This window comes from Labrus mixtus, chromosome 18 (assembly GCF_963584025.1).
Source record: "Labrus mixtus chromosome 18, fLabMix1.1, whole genome shotgun sequence".
NCBI lineage: Eukaryota > Metazoa > Chordata > Actinopteri > Labriformes > Labridae > Labrus > Labrus mixtus.
The window spans coordinates 5,958,721-5,981,008 of record NC_083629.1 but is presented as its reverse complement, the minus strand read 5'-3'; the positions used below and the strand labels follow the sequence as shown (position 1 = coordinate 5,981,008).

Genomic DNA, 22,288 nt, shown 5'->3' with positions numbered 1-22,288 from the left:
CTCTGTATTAAAGGTGGGTTGTTGCCCCACCTTACGAGGATAAAAAGACAGCAGATCCTGACTTCAGCTCTGTTTTTGTAAAGGAACAAATCAGTCTACAATCAGTCCAGAACGGTGAGGAGCGATTAACTGCATAATCTATTCTTAAGAATTGTCATTATAGCTCTTCTGTTCTGCTACCTGTCAGCATGAAACAATGGAAAAACTGTTAACAGGGTGTCTGTTGTCATATGAGAGATCAGTTTTGTTGTGTTAAATGTCTCAACATTTAGAAATCTTTATCCATACAACAGCCTCAATGTGTCATCTTCAGCACGATGATGGACATAAAGAGCAAACTGGTCATTGATAACTAAAGACAGTCTGAGGAAACTGACTTTGTCCTTCACTACTCCATAAACCAGACTGTAGTCTTTCTTCTTTTAAATTTTAAATACTTAATTTATCACCGAGGGAAATGCTATGTTGAAGTGCTGGCTTCTTTGACAACAATGCAGCAGCCATTATGTCCTCCTATGAAGTTTCAATTGCGGATTGGTCTGTATTTGTTTTACCCAAAGAAGGTAGGCGGTTTTAAGGGGACCCCCCCACGGCCGTTTTGGATGCCCCTCGGTTTGCCAGATATGAGAGCAGTTATCAGGTCAAACCAACAGGTGTTGCAGTGATGGAAGCGGGAAAGTGAACTGGTTCAGATAGAAGTGATTGTACCCGACCTAAAAAGCCTCTGCATGTTTCTAATAAGCTCCACGAGCAGAAACGTGCTCAAACTAGGATCAATATTGGAGATGATTTTGAAAAATGGAGAGAGGTTAGAACACAGAAATGTTTACAGACCGATGAAGAGCTGGATAAACACTGAAGCTTCAGTGTCCACCACATGGCAACCTGCGTGAGCATCGACTCTAGAGAGGAGGGGGGCGGGGGGAGGCAGCTCTGTCAAGTGTTATGAATTTGGACTGCAGTACCAATTTTAAACACTAGGTGTCAGAGTTACATATTGCTCTTTTAACTTCCCTTTTGAGCCACCTTCTGTAGAAACACTTCAGTATTTTAAACTAGAGGTTTTTAGGTTCCATAAGGTCAAACGTTTCCTTTTTTTATTCCCATATATGTTTGATAAACTGGAACCAGTTCTCTGATAGAACCTCATAACAGGGAAATTTTCAGTTATGTATAAGAAGTTTCGTGCATATTTAAAGTGACATCTGTCTTTGTCTGATCTTCACCGGCACTGACACTCTGAGTGGAGTGCATGCAGACACATCAGTGAGAAGACTCTGACACATCGGGGGTGAAAGTGGCACTGAAGAGACAAACCAACCGGGACTATATAATCACGCATTGAAGGGAGGGACGAAGGAAAGCACAGCTGAGGCCTTTCTGGACAGAGTGTGCGTGACCCAGCGAGACCTGTTTACCTCTCCTGACCTCTGAGCAGACAGAACACTGAGACCAGACCAGGATGATTTAAATCATGAGGCATTACAAGTCGAGGGGGAAGTCAGAAGGAAACTTAAATAATGAACAAGCACTTTGTATTCATGGCTTTCAGATATTTCTAAAAGGTTTTCGCTTACCAACCAGAAAAGCTTTTTTCATTCGTGTATTATTTCCGGCTACTTTCATTTTCACAATGTTTCAGTTTATGAACAGCCAATCAAACTCAACATCTGCTGCACAGTTTAAGTTTTTACACAAAACAGACATAAATGCTCTTTGTCATTGGAAGCTTTTAACTTGAAACATCTGCAGGATGTGTGAGTTGTGATGGCAGTGACCTGAAGGGGAAATTACTGTTCTAGTTTAACCTCCATGGGATCTACTTTTTTATGTTTTGGTGTGTGACTAGTATAGACATTTAGCTCAACCCGGGCCTGACGACAGTAAAGCTGTACAGATAGGGTTGCCCATGACTACGCCAACCAAGGTCTCTGTGTCTTCCCTCATATCTGGCTTGTTTGGTGGCCTCTCCGTTAACTAAGACATCACATTATTATTGTATCAAATCACATGCTTTTAGGTAGAGTAGGTAGGGTAACATGCCCCTCCCTGACTTTAGCACCATCTTGAGGATAAATACCAAGTCTATGGGATGGTCTGAGAGAACTGGATTGGCAAGACGATGTATCACATGTGTGCTGCTAATTTCATTTATCGTCGCAAGTCATACCTGTATATGAACAACTTCAACTTAAGCCACCAGAGTCTACTGAATCTTTCCCCTGTGAAGTCAAGTATCTACAACTATCCTCAACAGGCAGCAAATTTTTTCAGTTTTAGCTGCACTGCACTTTTAAATTGCTCCTTACTTATTCCTTTGCTTCCATCGTGAGATATTTACCAAGACCGGATGCTTCGACTAGATATGTCGTCTTAAATCGATGCTGAGGTGACTGATGCTCTGGCTTGTTTTTCATAGATCTGGCAGGGGGACAATCAACATACAATCTGAGATTTTTCCTGTTGGAATCTGCACTGATTTGTTCATAAAACTTTATCAAATGTTCAGAAGAACTTGCTTCAGCAGTACAGGAAGCTGCATTGCCAAATTCACAGAGCAGCAGCCATGATGGATTCATGCTGGGTGCATCCAACTTGAGCTAAGAAGAATCTATTTGATAAAGAGGAAGATGCTTTTTAGAAATTGTAAAATCTGTAATTTGGACTTGGACAGCACTTTTCCAGTCTTCTAGATCAGTGGTTCTCAATTGGTGGCCTGGGACCTGAAAGTGGGTCAAGGAGCTGTTTTCAGTGGGTCTTGAATGTCTGCCTGGCAAAAAGTCTGGGAAGTTATTTTTAAACATGTTAGATTTGTTCAGTTTCTTTTTTTGTTATCACGTTTTGTCCAAATTTTTTCTTTAAATAAATATGATGGGTAGAAAAATATGAGACATTTGGGTCGCGATTTTCTTGAGGGAGTTGGTTGTGAGTCCTGAGGCCAGGCCAGTTGAGAACCACTGATCTAGACTACTCAAAGCTGCTTTTAGACATCACATCACATTCATCCTTTCACACCACATTCACACACCAATGGCAGAAAAAAGGGTTCAACATGCTACAGCACGAGCTGCAGCTGGAGTGAAAAATTGATTTGCAGCAGTTGTTGCAATTTCTTCTTCCGTCAGCTCGCTTCCCAGTCGCCAATCGTTTCCTTCACTTGATAATCAACAGAGTGTAGGCTCTGACCAGGATATCAGGTCGTATACATTAAATGTGTTTCAAATTTTTGATTTGAAATTGGACCAGTCTTTACGTCCTTCCATACAGATCGAATGACTCTTAACGCACATCACACGGAAGGAAAATCTGACAAGATGATCTTTAGAACTGTCAAAAAATCAGGACTTTTCTTCGGATTGTCAGAAGGGGGAATCAGCCCAAATTTGTCCTGGTTGTCTTGTAGTGAGTACCCCCACTTAAGTCGAGCGCATTACAATGGTACAGTTAATTCTGTTTTATTAAACATAGCCAGCTCCCGGTACATATGAATCGGAATGCTCTCTGACCTGTATTTTCTGTTCTAACTGCATGTCCCCTTTCATGTATCTGGAGGGTCTTAATTCTGTTTTTATTTTAAGTGTTCAGAGCAAACAGCGGCACTCGACTGCATAAGGGAAGATGTTTGACACGAGTCAGACTGTCAGCCCCCCAGCATGTCTAATGACACAAAACGCGAGGCAGAGTTCAGATTTAAGAGTCATTTCTTTGTTTGTCACCAAGATCAGTCTCTTAAAAATCTGCAGAGGTTTTATTAAGTGTGTATGTCCCCCTGAAGACACATCCATCCTTTATCCCTCCCGTGATTCACTGTAACATCATTCCTACAGGTTATTTATGACGCCCAAACCTGAGAGCCTCAGCTTCCATTACTTGAGGAGTGAGAGGGGAGAGCTGCACATTGTGCTCTTTAAATAATGAACCCATATGTCTGGATGCATTAATAAGTCATGTAACAGCTGCCTGACTGTGAGCGCGGGGGAGTGTGCAGCTGCAGGACAATATATTAATTGATCAATGTGACCATAAATCAGCGACACCTTCAGCTGTAAAAGAAATCTAAGAGCATCTCTCAAGCCGCCGTCTTTACATGAGTCATGTCCTTATTAACCTGTCTACACTCAAGCAGTCATTCAGAACATTCACTTTGTTTTCTGCAGGGTAAACACATACATATAAAAAACTAACTCTGCTCCACCTGACTGATATGTTTGCTCTGGTTTCAGGGGGAGGGATCGAAGTGCGGCAGAGCTCACAGGATGCAGCCTCAGCGTGAACAGCTGAGGGAGAGTCAGGAGTCTCAGCGGATCCTCATATCCAGAAGTTTCTTTTTTCTTCCTCATGTTGTTGACAGCCACTCTGAAATCAATAATTCTAAATCTCAGTTTTCAGCTTCTCAAAGATTCCAAATATAACAAATACGTAAGATTTCCATAAAGTGTTTTTGATGCGCACAAAAAAATAGACTTCTTCTCGTCCTGGTTCAGAGATGTGATCTGAGGGATTGGATGATGAGGGCTTGTGGACTGCAATTTTGGGCAGAGTTAGCCGACCAATGAGAGACAGATGTCTGTACGTCCATCCGTTTGACTGTCTGTCCTGATCTTCATATGCAGGACTGGAGACATATAGAGCAAAATTTCCCATTGATCATCAGCAGAGGTAAAAGTTGTATGAATTTTCTTTTTTACCGGGTCATGGACATAAAGTGCTTTCGATATTTCCACTCAGTGTAACTGTCTTTAAATGTCACATGTTCTACAAAATACACTCCACCATGTTTTTCTAACTCTAATATGTGTCCCTAGTTTTTTCTACAAAACCCCCCATTATGAGAAAAGTCCATCCAAAATGTGTGCTCAAACAGGCTGTTTGGAGATTTTTCCCTTCATGACATCACAAAGGGCAGTAGTCCCTCCCCCAGGTGGGTGACACTCCGACAGCGAGGTGTTTGTTCTGCCCTCTGAGTCTGCCTTCTCACTGTAAACAATAGGACATGGAGTGAGAACGCCAGAGCCACCTGAGCCCTTCCAGAGAGGGGGCGGGGTCAGATACAGCTCATTTACATATTTAAAGGTACAGACACAGAAACAGCCTGTTCTGAGCAGGGCTGAAATAGAGGAGTTTATAGACATGATCAAATACAGGATCAGAGTGGATTTAGAACAAGACACTTCACAGATATGTTTTGAGGAGCTCTGAGACTTATTTAAACATGATGAAAAATGAGAATAATATGTAACCTTTAAGACTGAGGTCTTTGTCTTTTATTCTGTATAAACTCATGGCTGCTGAAGCATGTTTGTGATAACGCTCCACTATAACATAACCTAAAACGGAAGCTCTGCTGCAGCCTCTGGAGTGGATGGTAAAGACGGGACATTCCTCCTTCATGCTTTCATAAAGTACAGGTCATCTGAGCGAGCACTTCACTGACATATATGTGTCATACATTGTTTATGAGACATTTCACTGAAAGAAAGGCTTTCTACACTTTTCCTGCAGGCAGCACACGCGGACCAGAGTCCTGGAAGAGTGAGATTTCTGTCGAGATCCTCAGATGGCTGCGAGATAGGCTGCTAAGATTAGCATTATTATTTATTAAAGCTGATAGATTCTGAATGTCGTCTTAAAAATGCTCAGAATCTATCTTTATCTGTGTGCACGCGTGTGACCGCTCACACTGCAGACCCTGCGAGGAGCAGATTTAGATCTTTGCAAAGAGAAGTCATTTAAACACTTTCTCAGAGCAGAGGCTGAAGCAGGCGACACTTCCAACTTATGATGTATGCTTCATATTTCCATACGAGTTGTTCTGCTTCATTTTTAAATATCCACCAGCTGATTTAAGTTAAGAGTCCTCCAGGAGTATGTGAACGGTAAAACAACCCAAAAGGATATCACCTTAATAATCAGAAATTGATATTTTCTGTGCAGTAACATTCAAAAGTCTAGAATAAGGCCACATGTTCAAATAATTGTATTTTCTTTGCATGTTTGCATGAAATTCAGGCAGCTTGTAAAAACTTGCTCTACACCTGCTCAGTTTAGAGCCACATTTTCTTCTTATACATCCATCATATAAACTCTAATTCATTCTCAAATAAAGACCAATTGCTGGATTATTAAGTTTGCTATTTTTATTTATGTGATTTCTTTAAAATACCTACAATTCACTTAGCAGACGTTTTTATCTAAAGAGAGAGTAAGAGGTCAGCGCATAAGAACAAAACAAGCAAGGATCTAGAGAGGAGGAAACAAGAAGTCCAGCTTTAACGACCAGCTTTAAGTCTGATCAGACACATAGGTGCTGACAGGAAGTGACCTAGGGTATCGTCATCAACAACAAAAAGATCAGCTTCATTAAGACAAGTTTGGGCCCGTATAAGTTATCCACTCTCTGGAGCAAGCTTAACCTTATTGTGCATTATTTAAGTGAATATGCAGCTGTTTGTAGGTTGTAATACTAATCATAAGTCTGGTGATACATATAAGGAGCATGCTGAACTTCTGTTAGTGTCTGGGCTCAGACTTTACTGCAGTATGTAAGCCTCTCTGTGATGATGTGAGGGAGCACTACGGGGTCACAATGTTCTTTTTTGAACTACACGTTGTATAAAAACCTGAATCCTGTCAGCCCAGCAGTGTTGACTCAGTGTGGCAGATGGTGAACACGTTTTGTTGGCACTGCAAAGTTTTTGCTGTGTTGCTGGGTCACCTTGCCCTCCGGCTGATGACGGTTATTATCGGCTGGGTTGCTGATGGCACAGGAGACGATGAAGCTTTCTATTTCAGACATGTTTTACTCCAAACTACTCCAAATGACTGTTTTTTTAGAAAAATATAGAAACTGGGTGATGAGTCAATGAGAGACATTTCAGTTTCTAAACCATGGCCACAAGCTTGGGAATTCCCAAACAAATCAATACTTTCTTCGTCAATATTTATCGATTTTGCTCTCCCATCTCACATTTGGAGATGAAATTTGATATTCATAATTTTTCTTAAATGTTTCAGTCCTGGCTGCACAAGAGGGATTTCAGTGTATTATAGTGTCAAATGCCATGCTTCCATATGTACGTTTTCTTATGTATGCCGTTGTTTGGAGGTAAACACACTTACAGTCTGCTGTTGGGCGGCTGTTAGGGGGAGGTGATAAATCAAGTATTTCTATTGTTGGTGGATTTTCAATATAGAAACATGTTATTAAGAGTTTTCTAAGTTTCTTAAAGACTCCAATCTCTTTACATTGCATAAAGCTGATGTTTTTGCAACAGCGCTTACCGCTGCACCACTATGTAACTCTGATGAAACAAAAATATCATTCAATTACATCCTTTTCCTGGTTTGGTCCCCACCAATTGCCAAATGCTAATAGTGAAACCATTCCATTTTCATCTGCTTATCCACAGCCGTGTCTTGGCGGCAATACGCTTGGCAATACATTTCAGAAGTCCCTCTCACCGTTTCACATTTTCCAGCTCCTCCTGGGAATCCCAGAGGGGTCTCACAGCGGATTTGATAAGTAATTAAGTAGCTTAGGTCGACTGCAGGGTCATGTCCCAGTTGCAAGACCCCCGCAGCTGGCTCCTTTCGATGTGAAGGAGCAGCAGTTCTACACTCAGCTCCCTCTGGATGTCACATCTCCTTTCCCTATTGAGGGTATACTCCCAGTGGAAACTCATTTTGTCTGCTTGTGTCTGAAATCTCATTCTTTCAGTTACTGTGAAAAGTAAAAGTAGGAACAAGAGATTGAGAGGTAAATCGAAAGCTTTGCCCTCCAGCCTATAGCTTCATCTACACCATTAGTGCTGACACCTCACCAATCTGCCCGTCCATCTCATGCTCCATTTTCCCCTCGCTTGTGAGATCCCAAGAGACTTTACCTCGTTCGCTTGGGGGCAGCTACTCACTCCCAGCAGAGAGGGATCAATCCACTTCTATAAAGCTAAGAAATAATTAACCAAAGTGGTTAAATGGTGGCGAGCCTAGAGCTTGGAAGAACTGCAAATTTGGTCACCATTCACTCTGGGTTCATACTCCAAACAACATATTTCAAGACACAAGATTGTTAAAGTAAATTGATCAAGGCGGTGTATGGTAGTTGTTAATGGGAGGTGTTCAATGGGTTGACACACTGATTGTGTTTATATCAAATGGTAGCACACATGACTTTCCTGCCAAGGAGAATATTGTACTTGTTTCCGCTTACTAAAAAGCCTGAGTACATCTTGTGGACTTGTGTTTTAGTGACTCAGGTTCTGTACTGTGGCCAACACCATTCTAGGTGACCATAATTTGAAGCAGTGGAGGGAGCTGAAAAGGAGCAAGCAAAAGACTTTAGGTTCTACTGCCTATGACCAAGGCTAACACATTAGCTAGCTACTGAGATAGTCAACAACAGTGTTTGAGCAGAATGAGCACTGGGCAGCACAAACACATCAATGTAGGAAAAACACTGAAAGAGCAAACAAGCCAGGTAGGCTGAGTGCAGACACAGATACCTTCTAGTTTTTATGATGCACACTTATCCATGCCCTTCTGCTTTATACATGCAAAAATATATTTGCTCCACTGCACAGACAACCAGATTTTCAATGAACTCGTCGTCTTGAGAACGGAGTTTATTAGTCCAAACCCGCAGCCACATCCTGACGTTGACAGCAACTTAAAGAAAAAGTGAACTTCTTGGACAGTCTTTGAGTACAGCAGAGACAGGTTTATTTTTCTGATGTTTAGGAAAAAAGATGGTGCTGTCTAACAGGCCCTAAAAACACAATCAAAGCTACAAGGTTACGTTCAGCTACTAACTTTAAGCATTGCTTTAATTATTGCATGTAAGGTTTTATAAAATTCCCCCTCTGCACAGTTGCCATGAATAAAAAGAAGAGGTATGACCTAAACAGTTGTACAAGGCTGTAAACAATGATTCCATTTTTAACATGGGGATCTATGGAGATCGACTCACTTTTGGAGGCAGCCTCAAGTGGCCACTCCAGGAATTGTAACTTTTGATGCTCACAATGTTTGCCTTTATTTATTTAATTTTCAGCCCCAGCGCTTTCTGCCTGATCATAACCTAATTGATGACACAATGTCCCCCCCCCCCCCCCCCCCCCCCCACAGAAAACGGTTTGATGAGCAGCTGGGCAGAAGGTCTGACACCTGATGACGTTGTAGAGAACATATTGAGGCAAATCAAAATTCAATCAGGAGAGAATGGGTAAGAAACCGAAAGCTCAACAGACCCCATTAGAGGCTAATGAGCCCTTCATGAGAACGCAACAGATTCCACCCAGACTTCATCATTTCCAGGTCCTGGTGCTGCAGATGTCACATGACAACACCGTAGGCTTACTGGGAGGGAAACGGCAGACGCTAGATGATTCCCTCTGAGTGGGAATTCACTGTTGGATTTAAATTGAAAGTGGGATGAAGGTTGAGGTGTGGCTTAGCATTAGGAACAAATACGGATGAAGTAGACTTCTGTTCTGCTCCATTTACTTTCTAATAATACAAGTCATTAACTGGTGCTGTCATCCTGATAGGTTCGATTAGTGCCTCGTTTTACCTCTTACAGTACATCAGAAGAAAGCCTGTTGTGTCTTAAAGCACCAGACAAGCTGTGTATTAGATTAAACAGACGATTTATTCATCAAAAAATACTGCAATCAGTGCAATACGCTCTTATAGCAATCTTTGTGAAAAACCTAGATGTATCTAAATAGTTGGTTTGTGTCTTAATGATTAAACAGATGCAAACTGTTGATGCTTCCACTACCCTCCATCATCTTAACATTCGTGCATTACTTGATGTTAAACATGTCCAAAAGGTTTTAAAATGATTCATTGTATTGAATTACTTCTCCTTTTCATCTCCGTCCATGCATCACTTTCTTATTACGGTGGCTGAACGATATGCAAATAGCACAGATCCCTTTTTTTTATCAGAGCTACAGTACGTCTTCCAGCTTGTCCCTCAGGAATTCCTTGAATTACTCAATGTGACGCCATGAAGGGGGCATAAATATGACCCACATTAACATACAGTATCAACATGCATATTGAATATTATTTTTTATGGTGGAAATGTAAAAACTCTCAGTCTTAATTACTGCTGCACTGCAGAGATGAAATACTGCTCACAGGGTTTTCTCTTGGCTGTTGTTTTCCAGGTCAACTATTATTGCCCTATCCTACACCCGGCGCAAAGGGACCCGGCATGCAGCACAAGTGTCTTTCCTATTTTCCTCCTGACACAGTTGTTATTTTGACGCCCAGCACTCATGTTGTTTAAAAAGCAAATCAACTTGCACTCCCGTCAGCGCTCAGGGGCGTATTTGTCTTAAAATGAGGTGTGGTAAAACACAGAGCTGACGCGCTCCTATCTTGAGGATGCAGAAAACGACTGCGCCTTAGACCACCTAAAACCTGGTCTAAAGTCTAAAGTCTGTGTCGTGGTATGTTGAGGGTATTAAGAGGACACATTAGAAAGACATATGAGTTCACAACACCCGTCCACTGAGCTTTCTCCACACACAGGATGCACAACAGCGCACTACTCCACAGGTTCATATCAATGCCTTTGCTGATAGAGCAGAGGGCGGAGCAGATAATAAAGCAGATATCTTAATGAGTGCCACTGATAATCGAGTCCACATATATAAAGACGGACTCTCCTGTCACTTACGCATGTATGAGAGAATACAGCCATCATTTTTTTAGATTGACATTTGAAGTAATGATTGCTATCAGTATTGATATTAGCATCGAAAACACATCGAAACACTGCACGTCCACCCTGTCTCTATGACAACAGTCTGTTGACAACAGCTGTTGTATGACCAACCCTGCTATGTTGCTTTTTACTGCATGTTTGATATTTGTGATCAGTTTTCCCCCCGATCAGACACGGAGCAAAGAGGATGTGGGTACAAGACAGGATCCGTAAGCGGCAAAAATACAGGGAATGTCTTACATTTGGAAAAGAGCGCCTTTCTAATAGGCTGAATGATTTTCAACTTGAAGCGCTCAGAGTGGCTGCTAAAATGTGGAGCGCTCGGAGAAAAGATGCTGGTCGTTGCAGCTTTTATCCAGGTGTCTGCCTGCTGATGCAAACACTCTCTCCTCATTCAAAACAATTTGAAAAAAAGAAAAAAACGTAAGGTGGACGCAGGGCCTAAGAATTCAGAAGAAGATTTTCACAAAATGTTTCCCATAGAAACCTTTAAACCTTTTTTATGTGCATTAATTCAAAAGAAAAAGTTGAAGTTTGGACCCAACTTTCTTCTGCTGAATAAAATCCAGGAATATTTATCAAAATGAATATATATAAATCAGAAATGATACTGCTGCTGTGACCTCTGATGACACACTGGTTTCAGTTTTAGGTGTGAAAGTTTCTCTGTGTGACAGGTGAATTTACTCCGCAGGAATCAAACAATAGAGCTACCTGCAAGAAATACAGAGATTTAGTTTAAAACATATTTTTAAAAGAAACAGAAGTGAAAGAAGCTGCAGGGCTAAAAGAGACTGTGTTGATGCCTGAAGCCTGCAGAGATGATTTTCTTTTACATTTCAATCATTTTAAAGGAGCTTATCTTCTCTTGTGGAGAACAGAGTCCCATTCTTTTAAGAGTTGTATCTGGAGACATGAAGCCTCAGGGAATAAGGCACCTTTAACTTCCCCACAGAAATAATAAGCGAACAGGTAGAATCTCATTTGTGTGATAATTAAGTTTACAGTTAATTAGTGATCACACAATAGTGAGTAAAAGTGGCGTCTGTGAGAGGAAGTGGGAGTCCAGGTGACAGGATGGTGAGAGGAGAAAAGCGTCAGTGACAGCAGCCGCTCTGTTCTCACATTCACGGTGAAGACGTGGACGAGTCGTTGCCTTTTCATACGAGGAAAATGGCCTTTTATCTATTATTCACACAGATTGAGGCTTTTCCACTGATTGCCCCCCTTTAAATGAAGACGGTGAGTGAGTGCGCCTTTGAATTCCTTATCCTGGCTTCATTTAAGTGCGAAACTGTCAGCACAATGAATTATTCACACCCAAATAAATCTGGAGTCACACAAGGTGTTTGTAAACTTTGAAAAATGAGGTCTTTCCTCTCTTAATATTCATGTTTCTGTGCTGGATGGAGTTTAACCGTTGAACACACAATCAGACCTGTATATCCCTCAGGATGTAAACCGATATACTCCTCCAATAAAATGCTTTAACCTCTCTCCACCATGACTCAAACACCCTACATGTTAGCCGTTTTGGGTCATCTTGTGTTTTTGTTTGCACCCCCCAAAAAAATCCGCTCCCTCGTTTCGATTATACAGATTTGTTTTGCAACCATCTGTTTTTAAGTATGTACTTTTGTGGCTGCTTCTTTTATGCTGTTAATGGAAAACATGTTGCGCTCCTTGCAGGAAGTGCTACACAAATAGCCAAGTAAACAAGTCCACTGTTAGGTAAGCAGTGTGTTTACATGCATGACACATACGCTGTGGAAGTGCATATAACACGACTAAAAGCAGGAGAGGATACAGAGTACATGCACTAAAACATTTTGCACATACATTTGCACTCCTTATTGAAATAAAGAAAAAGAGAAGAGAACCTTTTCTGGTATTGATTTGTACGATAATTAATTTTAGAGGTAATGCACATGCCATCTGTCTTCAACACAATAAAAAGGATGTAGTATCTATAGTACTTGTAGCATCGATATTTAGATATTGATCCACACATCCCCGGTGTCAGCTTGAATCCAGTAACAAGCAGAGATTTAAACCAGGAAATCAATCAGTGAGGCAAACGTAACCATGCAGGGGGTGAGAGGAGGATCAAACCGTTAAACAGGAAAGACTTCAGGCAGGCTCAAAGGACGAGACTTGAAAGCAAACACAGATGCAATGAAACAAATTGTTAGAGAGCCAGCAGAAATGTTCAGGTAAGCCTGGCCCACTGTTAAGTCGTAACGTATCTTTCAAATGTTCGAGGCCCCATCTGAGAAACCCCCATGGATGTGTCACACTCCTTTGTGTAGCTCAACATGATCGCAATGTGTCCTTCATGGCCTAGCCCATCACTTTGAGATCGGCTGATTCTTTTTGCACATTTTATACCTACTCAGGCATTGTGCTGCTGGAGTTAAAGTCATATATCTCTAAGTTTTAAAGATACATATTGGCCTAAAGAGCTGTGCTCAAATGCCAGGCACCTGTAATTCCCTCCCTGACTTCATGCAAGAGGAAACCCACACAAACATCGATAATCCCCTCTGAAAGCACCTGCACCAGACAGGGAGACCGAGCCATGGAGGCAGGAGTGATCAGTCAGTCATGCTGCGCAGCCCGTCAGCTTCAGTGAGCTCCTTCAGTTTCTCTGAACGCATCAGCGAAGAGAGACAAGTGAAATTAAGAGATTATATGATGGAAGTTATGCTCAATGCTCCGTGTGCAGCTCATACGCGGGTTGAAGATGAACCAAACCAAAGTGCATTTCTCAACGCTCACGGTGGCAAACTCAACACTTTTTATTTTATTTTATGCATGACTAAATAATGCCAAGGAAACACTCAGGATCAAGGAGTGCATGAAAAAAACCCTCTTTTTCACGTCTCATTTTTTATAGCCATCTCACATTTTGTCACCTAGAGAAGAAGGAATTTTACAGAGCGGAGATGAACAAATGGAATAGCAACACGACACATCCTCCACACACACACACACACACACACACACACACACACACACACACACACACACACGCTGACTTCATCTCAATCAGCCAGGTGTGAAGAGAAAACCCTCCAGAGGCACGGTGACCTGTGGCCCTCTGCAGATTAGAGATGTCTGACTTCAGAGTGACTGACAGCGAGGGTGCTCCCTGTTATTCAGTCTGAAAAAATCCATTTGTAGGAGGCAGAAAAATATACTTTTAGTACATGAACTGTCAGCTGAACTGTCTCTTGAATAAAGGGAGGTGTGAACTGGACCCAAATCTGCGCAAGAGCACCCAGTCATGAGCCAGTTTAACATAAAAGAAAATAAAAAATGCTTAAATGATAGAATTGAAGTGGGGTTGTATGAGGTTCGCGTTAAGTGTATTAGCCACAGGAGATGCCTGTTAACACTCAGAGCACTCAGATGGCTTCAGTGCGCTGCAGGTGGAGGAACATTGTAGCCATCGTGTTGCGTCAAGAAATAGTGCTGAAACAAAGTGGCTTGCCAGCTGCAAAGTAATGTGCTGAAAATGTTCTAAATATAGCGTACTGGCCCAACATTCGTTTTAAGGATGGAGTTTCTTAAGCTTATTTTTAGATCTGCTTTAGAAAGGGCATTACTCTTTGTTGCTTTTCGTTTGCGAACCTATGCAGCCCACAGTGTATGCTTTCTAATCATCTTAAAGAGCCCATATTATGCCCTTTTTGGTGTTCGTATAAAAAGTTTGCTGCATTGGTTAACTCAGTCTATGTCAGAGCAGAGATGCCGTTTGTGTGTTTTGGACTTACCTTTCACCTATTGCTTTGGATAACTTATTGTGTTTTGATCGTCTGTGTACCAAACCCTGACTATGATTAAGATGACTTTGATTGTTCATCCTGTCTCTGAGTTTTGCATTTACTCTCTTTTGGTTCAGTGTGATAGCACCATACTTAGTACCCAGATTGTGCATTGTTTTAACTGACAAAGGTGGTGTGATATGCACAAAATAACCTTGTGCTAATGTCTTTAAACTGTGCACTTTACATTCTTCTAATAGGGCCCTGAATGTTTGAGAAATATGATTGTATGGCAGTTCAATAATTAATGACTTCAGATTCCTTAACTGAATGAAAGCTGGGACATTATATTCCCTGCCAGAACATCTGTATATGTTTTGTGTTCACACAGGGATCTTTTGTTGCAGTGTCTCATGTATCTAATCCACATTTCACACTGTACTCTCATTAACTAGGATGTGGGAGCTTTTCAAGTTCACACATCTTCATACCCCATAATCATGTCCCACCAGGAGCCGACAGTTGGCTTTATTTTCATCCTCTTTTTCAGACACCACTGCTCTCTGCCACTCAGCGTGCAGGGTAATTAGTACCTTACAATGAAGAGAGAAAGAAGCACGACTTGGAGCATGTGGGATGTAAACAACAAAAGGAACCTCAAAGTGTCTTTGGAAATAAGTCACCGCTTCCACACAGCTTTAAGTGATATTACACCCAGCAGCTCAGCAGATTGCCTGAATGCAGAAAATGTTTGATTTCCCTTGAACCCCATGTTTCATAATTACATTTCAATTAAAAAAGAATCAAGGAAAAACTGAACAGGTACGAAATGATAAAGACTTTAACAAAATAATGTTTGTGCATAGCCCTGGCAATATTAATAGGCTGGCAGGGTGATATTCAGAAACTAATCAAAGGTTTTAGAGTTTTTATTGTTCCTGCCAGGAAAGCAAAGGTGACGTATATATTAAAGAGCTTGGATTGAGCCACTAACACAGTGCCCACAGTGTATATTTCTAGAGGGGAGCAAAGGCGTCAGGGTAAATATTGAACATTTAAGGTACTAGCAGTAAGGAGCTTCCTTTTTTGATTCAACATTCAGACATTGGAAACTGTGGTGATTGTGTGATTGAATAATATGCAGCAGATTCAAGTTTTTTTTAGCTTGAGGCCAAAGATAAAAATGCTAAAGGTCAAACTTGTTTGCGGTTTGCTCCTGCTGTTCTCCAAAACATTACACAACTCTAGGTGTTAACATTTGCTGACAGGATGTGTTCATGGTGTGATGCATAATGCTGAAATATCAACTCAGCAAAACAAAGTCCCTGCTTGCTCTCTAAGTGTGAGTAATAAGAACTTCATATATACTGTGTTCAGCAGCACTTAAAAAAAACCAAGATAAAGTGTCTAACCAAGTCAAATTCAGAATCAGCAGAACTAAAGACAAACAGGTCAAATACTGATACATATTGAAAAAAAAAACAAGAGTAAGTAACATCATGTCAGAGGTTTGCTTTACAGTATATGACAACAATTAAATGTCTGTTCCTTGGAAATGAAGTAAGCATTTGGGAGTGTTACATGGAGAGGTCGGGGGTCACCTTCTGCAGTCCTGATCTGCAAAGCCTTCACCCTCGGTTGGAATTCTCCACAACATGAAATTTTACTCCAAAAAAAGATCCATCAAAAAAACAACAACTTAACCCTTCAAGTTTTTTAAATTAAATATTGATCAACACTTAGGGTTGATAGTGGAGCTAGCAATGTAGAAGTGACATGCTAATATCAGAATGCTAACTTTCTCAGATAGTAGAGGTTACATGTTGATGTTTGACAGATTACATAAAAAAGTAATTAATCATCTGTCCACTTGTGGCTGGCACCAAAACGCAATGCAAAGGAAAAATCAGGAAGGTAGCCACAGGATCTCTCAGGAGGGGGCTGCAAGCTGAGCTGCCGTTAAGTTGCTGCTAACTTCTTCTGCAGCCCCTGAGACTGATGGGATTGTTCGAAATGGAGGCGATATAACATTAAACCCTGAGAAAGTAGTCAGCTGCTTACAGACGCATTTCAGCTTGTGGCCTGTTGAAGCATCTTATTGAAAAGTAATGTGATCGACTAAGTTCTGAGTAGGTTACAGTCCTAGCCCAAAATATAACAACTTACTTGAGCCTGTATAAAAAGATTAAAGCTCAACCAAGCCATGATAATGATTCCTCTGGAGATCTTGAATGTATGTACCAAATGTATTTTCCTTGACCAGTTTACATTAAGAGCCTCACAGGCTTAAAAAGATCAAGGTTTCTACAGACGGGTAACTGGGCATAGGTCTCCTGTGGGATAAGGGAAGGTTGAGTCCAATTGTCTGTGATTTCCATGTGATAAAAAGTATGGTAATGTTGTCCAAATCGATCAGGTGGTGGCATATCTAGATTCATTTGTTCGTAAGTAGCTGCTGTGCATTGTAACATTCTACAAATGCAGATCAAAATGAAGTTGAATAAGACCATTTGGACTTTTCCAGGCACTGCTTTATTTTCTCACAGTGTATTGAATAAGTAGTCACAATAAAATATGAGCAACACTTACAGAGAATGACTTCATACGCAGACAATAGATGAGTTTATATGGCTTAAATTGAATGCAATACATAGCAGTATGACAATCACTATAACTAGTACAGCAAACAATCTTGCTCTCACTTTCACAAGATCATTAAACATGTTTTTTGAGGTTGTTTGGCTGAAAAATACAGCATTCGATTTTGATGTCTTGAGCTTCATACAAGGAGGGCAATGCGACCAAAACTGGTGTTACAGAGCAGCTTGTGAATGCATGTGAATGAATCATTTAGAGTTACACCTTACAAAGCTTGAAAAGCCATACAAACGTACACTTCTTAAACATAAAGCATTAAAACAATCATTTATTGAAGCCAATACAGAGGAGTGTTGAAGCTGAGGAACTGGGGGAACCGGGGGCCTTAGAGAGAGTTCAACCGACAGTCTTACCATTTGCAGGAAGAAGACGTCAGTGTTAGCCCTAAAGCCTTAATTCCACCAGATGCGTGTTCAGATCGGACCCTTGATGCACTGTGTCTCAGCTCTGTCTCAGAAGATATGACTCTAGTTTTGCTAGATGCCAGAGCACAGCGCATCAATTTACTACAGAAAAGATCGAGTGGGACAGGAAGTCAGACACCAAAACAACATTAAAACATCCGGTTTATTTTCAGAATAAAAATTACTGTATGTGTGTTTCTTGATGTGTTTTAAATGGTTTAATATGTTTTTTTTTACCACATACATCGTATTATCTAGTGCTGTTGCGAGTTAATCTGTAAAATTAAAGCGGGAATTCCTTCGTCAAGTCTTGGCACTCCAGCTGATGGCCTTGCTGCTCTGTGCTACGCTCTGAAAACGCAACCTGTGGGTGTTGACGACAACGGATCCTTAACGGAGCGGACACGCAATGCACACATATCTGGTGGAAGTTCTAGGTAAGACAGCTCCGTCAAAACGTGAAAAGTTCTTGAAATTATATTCTTCAATTAATGAAGTCAGCAATACAGCGATGATATTCAAACAAAAGAAGCTCACATTGATTATGTTGTCAATAACTTTGTGTTAATGTAAATATTAAGGAAATCCCATTTATAATTTTTTATCCCACCCCTCCACCCAATAGGAACAAATACATTTACAAATAAAGCATCTTAAATAGACGTAAACTGTATTAAAATGCAATGTGTTAATTTCAAAAGCACACTCATGGTGATAATCAGAAGAATGTTTGCAACCCATGTATCTACAGAATTTCCTAGCATTAACAGGTATAACCAAGCCTGCTGCACTATATATGCTACATGTTTTAAATATTTGTCACACCATGTGTTCCTTGATTTGATTATGTCTTAGCTACTAACAAGATGTTAAAGTCATATGAAGCTAATAAACAGCAGCTGAGGTGGAAGCATGTAGCTCAGCCTCCTCTGGTGTAGCCAAACACTGATGTGTGATGTTACCATGAAATCCACAATATAAGTCACACTGGTGTATTAGAGTCGCGGCCTGTTTTTGAGGGGTTCTGAAACTGGTTGAAACTGTCATCCTGTGTGACAGCTGGACAGCTCTCTCTAGAACAACTGTTTTAACCATGTAGCTTTCAGAATCCTGCTAGCTACCGGTACGATAGTTGAACTCTCAGACTATGGTGATCTACAGACCTACAGCCTGTGACAAATTTACCTAGCGTCCCACTGCCCTCCTCTGCTGGACTCTTGTTGTCTTAAAATGAGGAGTCTTTTCAATCACACCAGCACTTTACAAAGTTTATTCACTTAACAGTATTCGACCGTTTTCGCTAAATGCATGATTACGACCTGATTAGGGTGAAAAGCTTTTCAAGTGGCGCAGCCAGCCGTATGCACCCCTTTGTAGCAGATAATAATAAAGGCTGTGCAGGTGTTTTAGTTTATAGTTTTCTTCCTGGTGGATTTTTGGTTGGCAAAATTTCAACATTTTCTTTATATATCTCTACTACATCTTAAATGCCAGTGATCAATGACAATATGCAATTTTAATTAACTTTGTACATTTTTAAATGTCAAAGTATAACCCTCAAACGCATCCAATCCCCTTAGAAAACGACTGCAACAATATTTGCATAGATTCATGTGGCTTTCAGTACATTCATTGTAAGGTTTGCATGGTTGAAAGCTCGTTGTGTAGGGGAACACCAGACGATTAAATTTGACTGAAATGTTTTGGTTATTGCCAGTTATGTCACCTTTGAAATGTCAGAGATATGGCCTCTACACATGGAAACAGCATCTCGAGTGTTAAAAGTCATTCTGTAGATTATTTAGTACTTTAACTTTCTCACATTCAGAGCAGTGACTCAATCCGAACTAATGTGCAACATGACATTTACAGGACATGCTACTAAATCGTATCTGACACTTTCTTTGGTGTATGAGAAGTTCAGGAACAGCCTGTCTGCAGTTATTTAATGGGCAATGTTGGTGTGGCACTTTTCTTTGTAGCTGCGTCTGCATGTGTCCCATATCCGTCTCAACACAAGTATAAGAAAAACACCTTAATGTGTAGTTGTCTGTTTTTAATCCTTCTTTTCTATACCACAAAAAAAGGACGAGTATTAAGTAAACTGTAAACTTCTTGCTAGATAGCTCAGTCTGTAGGGACTTGGGTTGGGAATCGGAGGGTCGCCGGTTCAAGTCCCAGCACGGACAAAGTCTGGAAATTGGTCTGGTAGCTGGAGAGGTGCCAGTCCACTTCCTGAGCACTGCCGAGGAGCCCTTGAGCAAGGCACCTACCCCCCCCCCCCCACCAGCTCAGGAGCACCCACTGTGGGCAGCCCCCTCACTCTGAGACCTCTCCATTACTGCATGTCCATAGGATCCTGTTTGCGCATGTGTGTGTATTTCGGCCTATGTTTGTGTAGCATGTTAACTAGACAGAGTGTAAAAACAAATTTCCCCTCGCGGGATCGATAAAGTATTAATTATTATGTTTGTGGTTTGAAAGTTTTTCTTAAGAGATCTGTCGTATCACATTGGTAGAAATACATTTTTGAAACTGAAAAATTGATAGTTAAATAATTGGAAGTCAGACAATGTGCAGGCGTTTGCTTGTACATCTTTAAGGGACTCATCCCTTTCCTATAAGCCTGTCTAATGAAATAGACGTGCTAAGTTTTTATTTTAAAGTAATGCCTTGCAGTCTGTTGCAACACAGCCTGAATAATTACAGGAGAGTCCCGCCTCAGACAAGGCAAATAGCCAATCATAGTTTAGGATTTTGGGGTGGCCATTAAGATTCCAAGGGGGGCCCATGCCGCCCCTCCAGACACGCCCCTGGCCATTTCTATGTTGATGATATTTTATGTATTATTTCCAAAGTACAATAATCCCTGACCTAACAGACAAGCAGCTAACATTAACTCCTTGCATAACATTTTTTTAGTTGCTTGTTCGAGAGTGTCTTAACAAAATCTACAGATGCTTCTGATTTAATCAACCAAGGCATGAAAGCTACATACTCTCTCTGTTGGATGGAGCTTACTCTTCACAGTTATTGTCTTCAGTTTCATGCCCAATATTAGTTCAACTGTTTTATTGTCTAATTAGCATTTTTTTCATCATGGAGCTCCCCTCTCTGCTAAATTAAAATGCCATTGTGAACGCTACTGTTGTGAGAATCAGAAACACTATTAATTCTGATCACTTCCACCAAAAATTCAGAGATGATGCCAAACAATATTTCAACATTATGAACCTCTGCCATTTGTGAAGAAATGTTAACTGTATTTCTGTGCCTATGCATGGTGGAAAAGTAATAATGAAAGAAATTCTTTAAGGCATTTGTCATTAATTCTACTGAAAGCAGATATAAGGAGGCTGTACTGCAAATGTGTTGGAGAGTAATTCTGACGAAACAATGTGGAAATATTATGATATGCATTCCCTGTGCTTCAGATTCTTTGCGGGGTCACAGCAAGATGGATTCCACATATTTTTTTGCATGCGATGAAACTGTATAAAAGAAACTTCAAGGAATAAATGAGCTGTATAGTAAAGAACAACATTTTCCCCTAAACATGTTGGGAAAACTGTAGAGCAGAAATGTTTTTGGGTGTATGAGCATTAGCCTGAATAGTGCATCAGTGACAGTTCTATTACCTTTTGAATACATGAGATATCAAAAAAATGGCTGCCGGAAAAACAACCATAATTGTTCTTAATAATTCACTGTTAGACAGAGGTTACAAATTCATCCATGCAGTAGTATCTGAGCTGAGCCGAACCCAGATTGAGCTCACCAATCACAATGCTGTGAGTTTTTATCTAGAAAAATAGAACCCAGTGAACAATGAGTTGAAATGTACAAAGATATACTCCCTGTTTTTTCTTCATATAGTGACCAATTCTGTCTACATTTTAAATGTATAATTGTTTTGTTTAATCTCTTGAGAATATGTGAGCAACAAGCCTCTTTAAGGAAATCAGGGAACATACCTTTAGGTAACCAAACAATATTCCATCATTCCACAGTTTTTTAACAATATCAATACCACGATGGCAAAGAGTGAATTCACTTCTGGGCTTTTTTTTTCTTTTCAGTTTGATGGCATTTTCTCCTCTGTTTGGACTGGAGTTTGACTTTCACAAACATTTCTTGGGTCAGAGCTCTTAAAGCGAGGGTTATGTGTTAAATCTGAATCCAGTATCAGATCTCATAATTGACTCAGAATCAATTTAAATCCTTGAATTTTGAGGGGTTACATTTCCAACCACTGCAAGTTTTCTGTATTTTTAAAGCTGAGTACCCTTTGCTAATTGTACTGTTAGCATGGGACCACTTTGCAGAAATAACAGGTAGAAATTGAACTGGCAATAAGAAACCCAACACTTTACTAGTTGGCATCTAGTCAAAGGCCAAATAAAAACAATTTTGAGAAACAGACGGATTATGATTACATATTTAACCGACATGTATAGCACTTTTGCTGTGACAGAAACACATTTTTTAGGTAGTAATTTCCTTTACCTCAAGGCCACCAGTAGACTGCAACATTTAGGACTCTTATTAAATCTTGGGATCCACCATTTAAAGGGCATGTGCACAAGGTAAAAGAGGATCTTGTTTAATCTACGTGGTCTCCTGTGCCTGATACAGGCAAGAACACAGTACATTGCCCTCTTTGGATTTGCAATAAGTCAATGCCACTAGGATAGGCGTCAAGGATCTCAGGGTCTTTTCTTTAT

General features: G+C 40.6%; 1 long non-coding RNA gene across 1 annotated transcript in view; it reads left to right on the top strand.

Moving 5' to 3' along the window:
* Positions 1–20,036: 20,036 nt before the first annotated feature.
* Positions 20,037–22,288, top strand: part of LOC132993089 (uncharacterized) — a 117,688-nt gene continuing 115,436 nt past the window's right edge. Inside the window, exon 1 of the long non-coding RNA XR_009676425.1 lies at positions 20,037–20,311. This is a non-coding gene — a long non-coding RNA (uncharacterized LOC132993089). The remainder of the gene's footprint in view (positions 20,312–22,288) is intronic.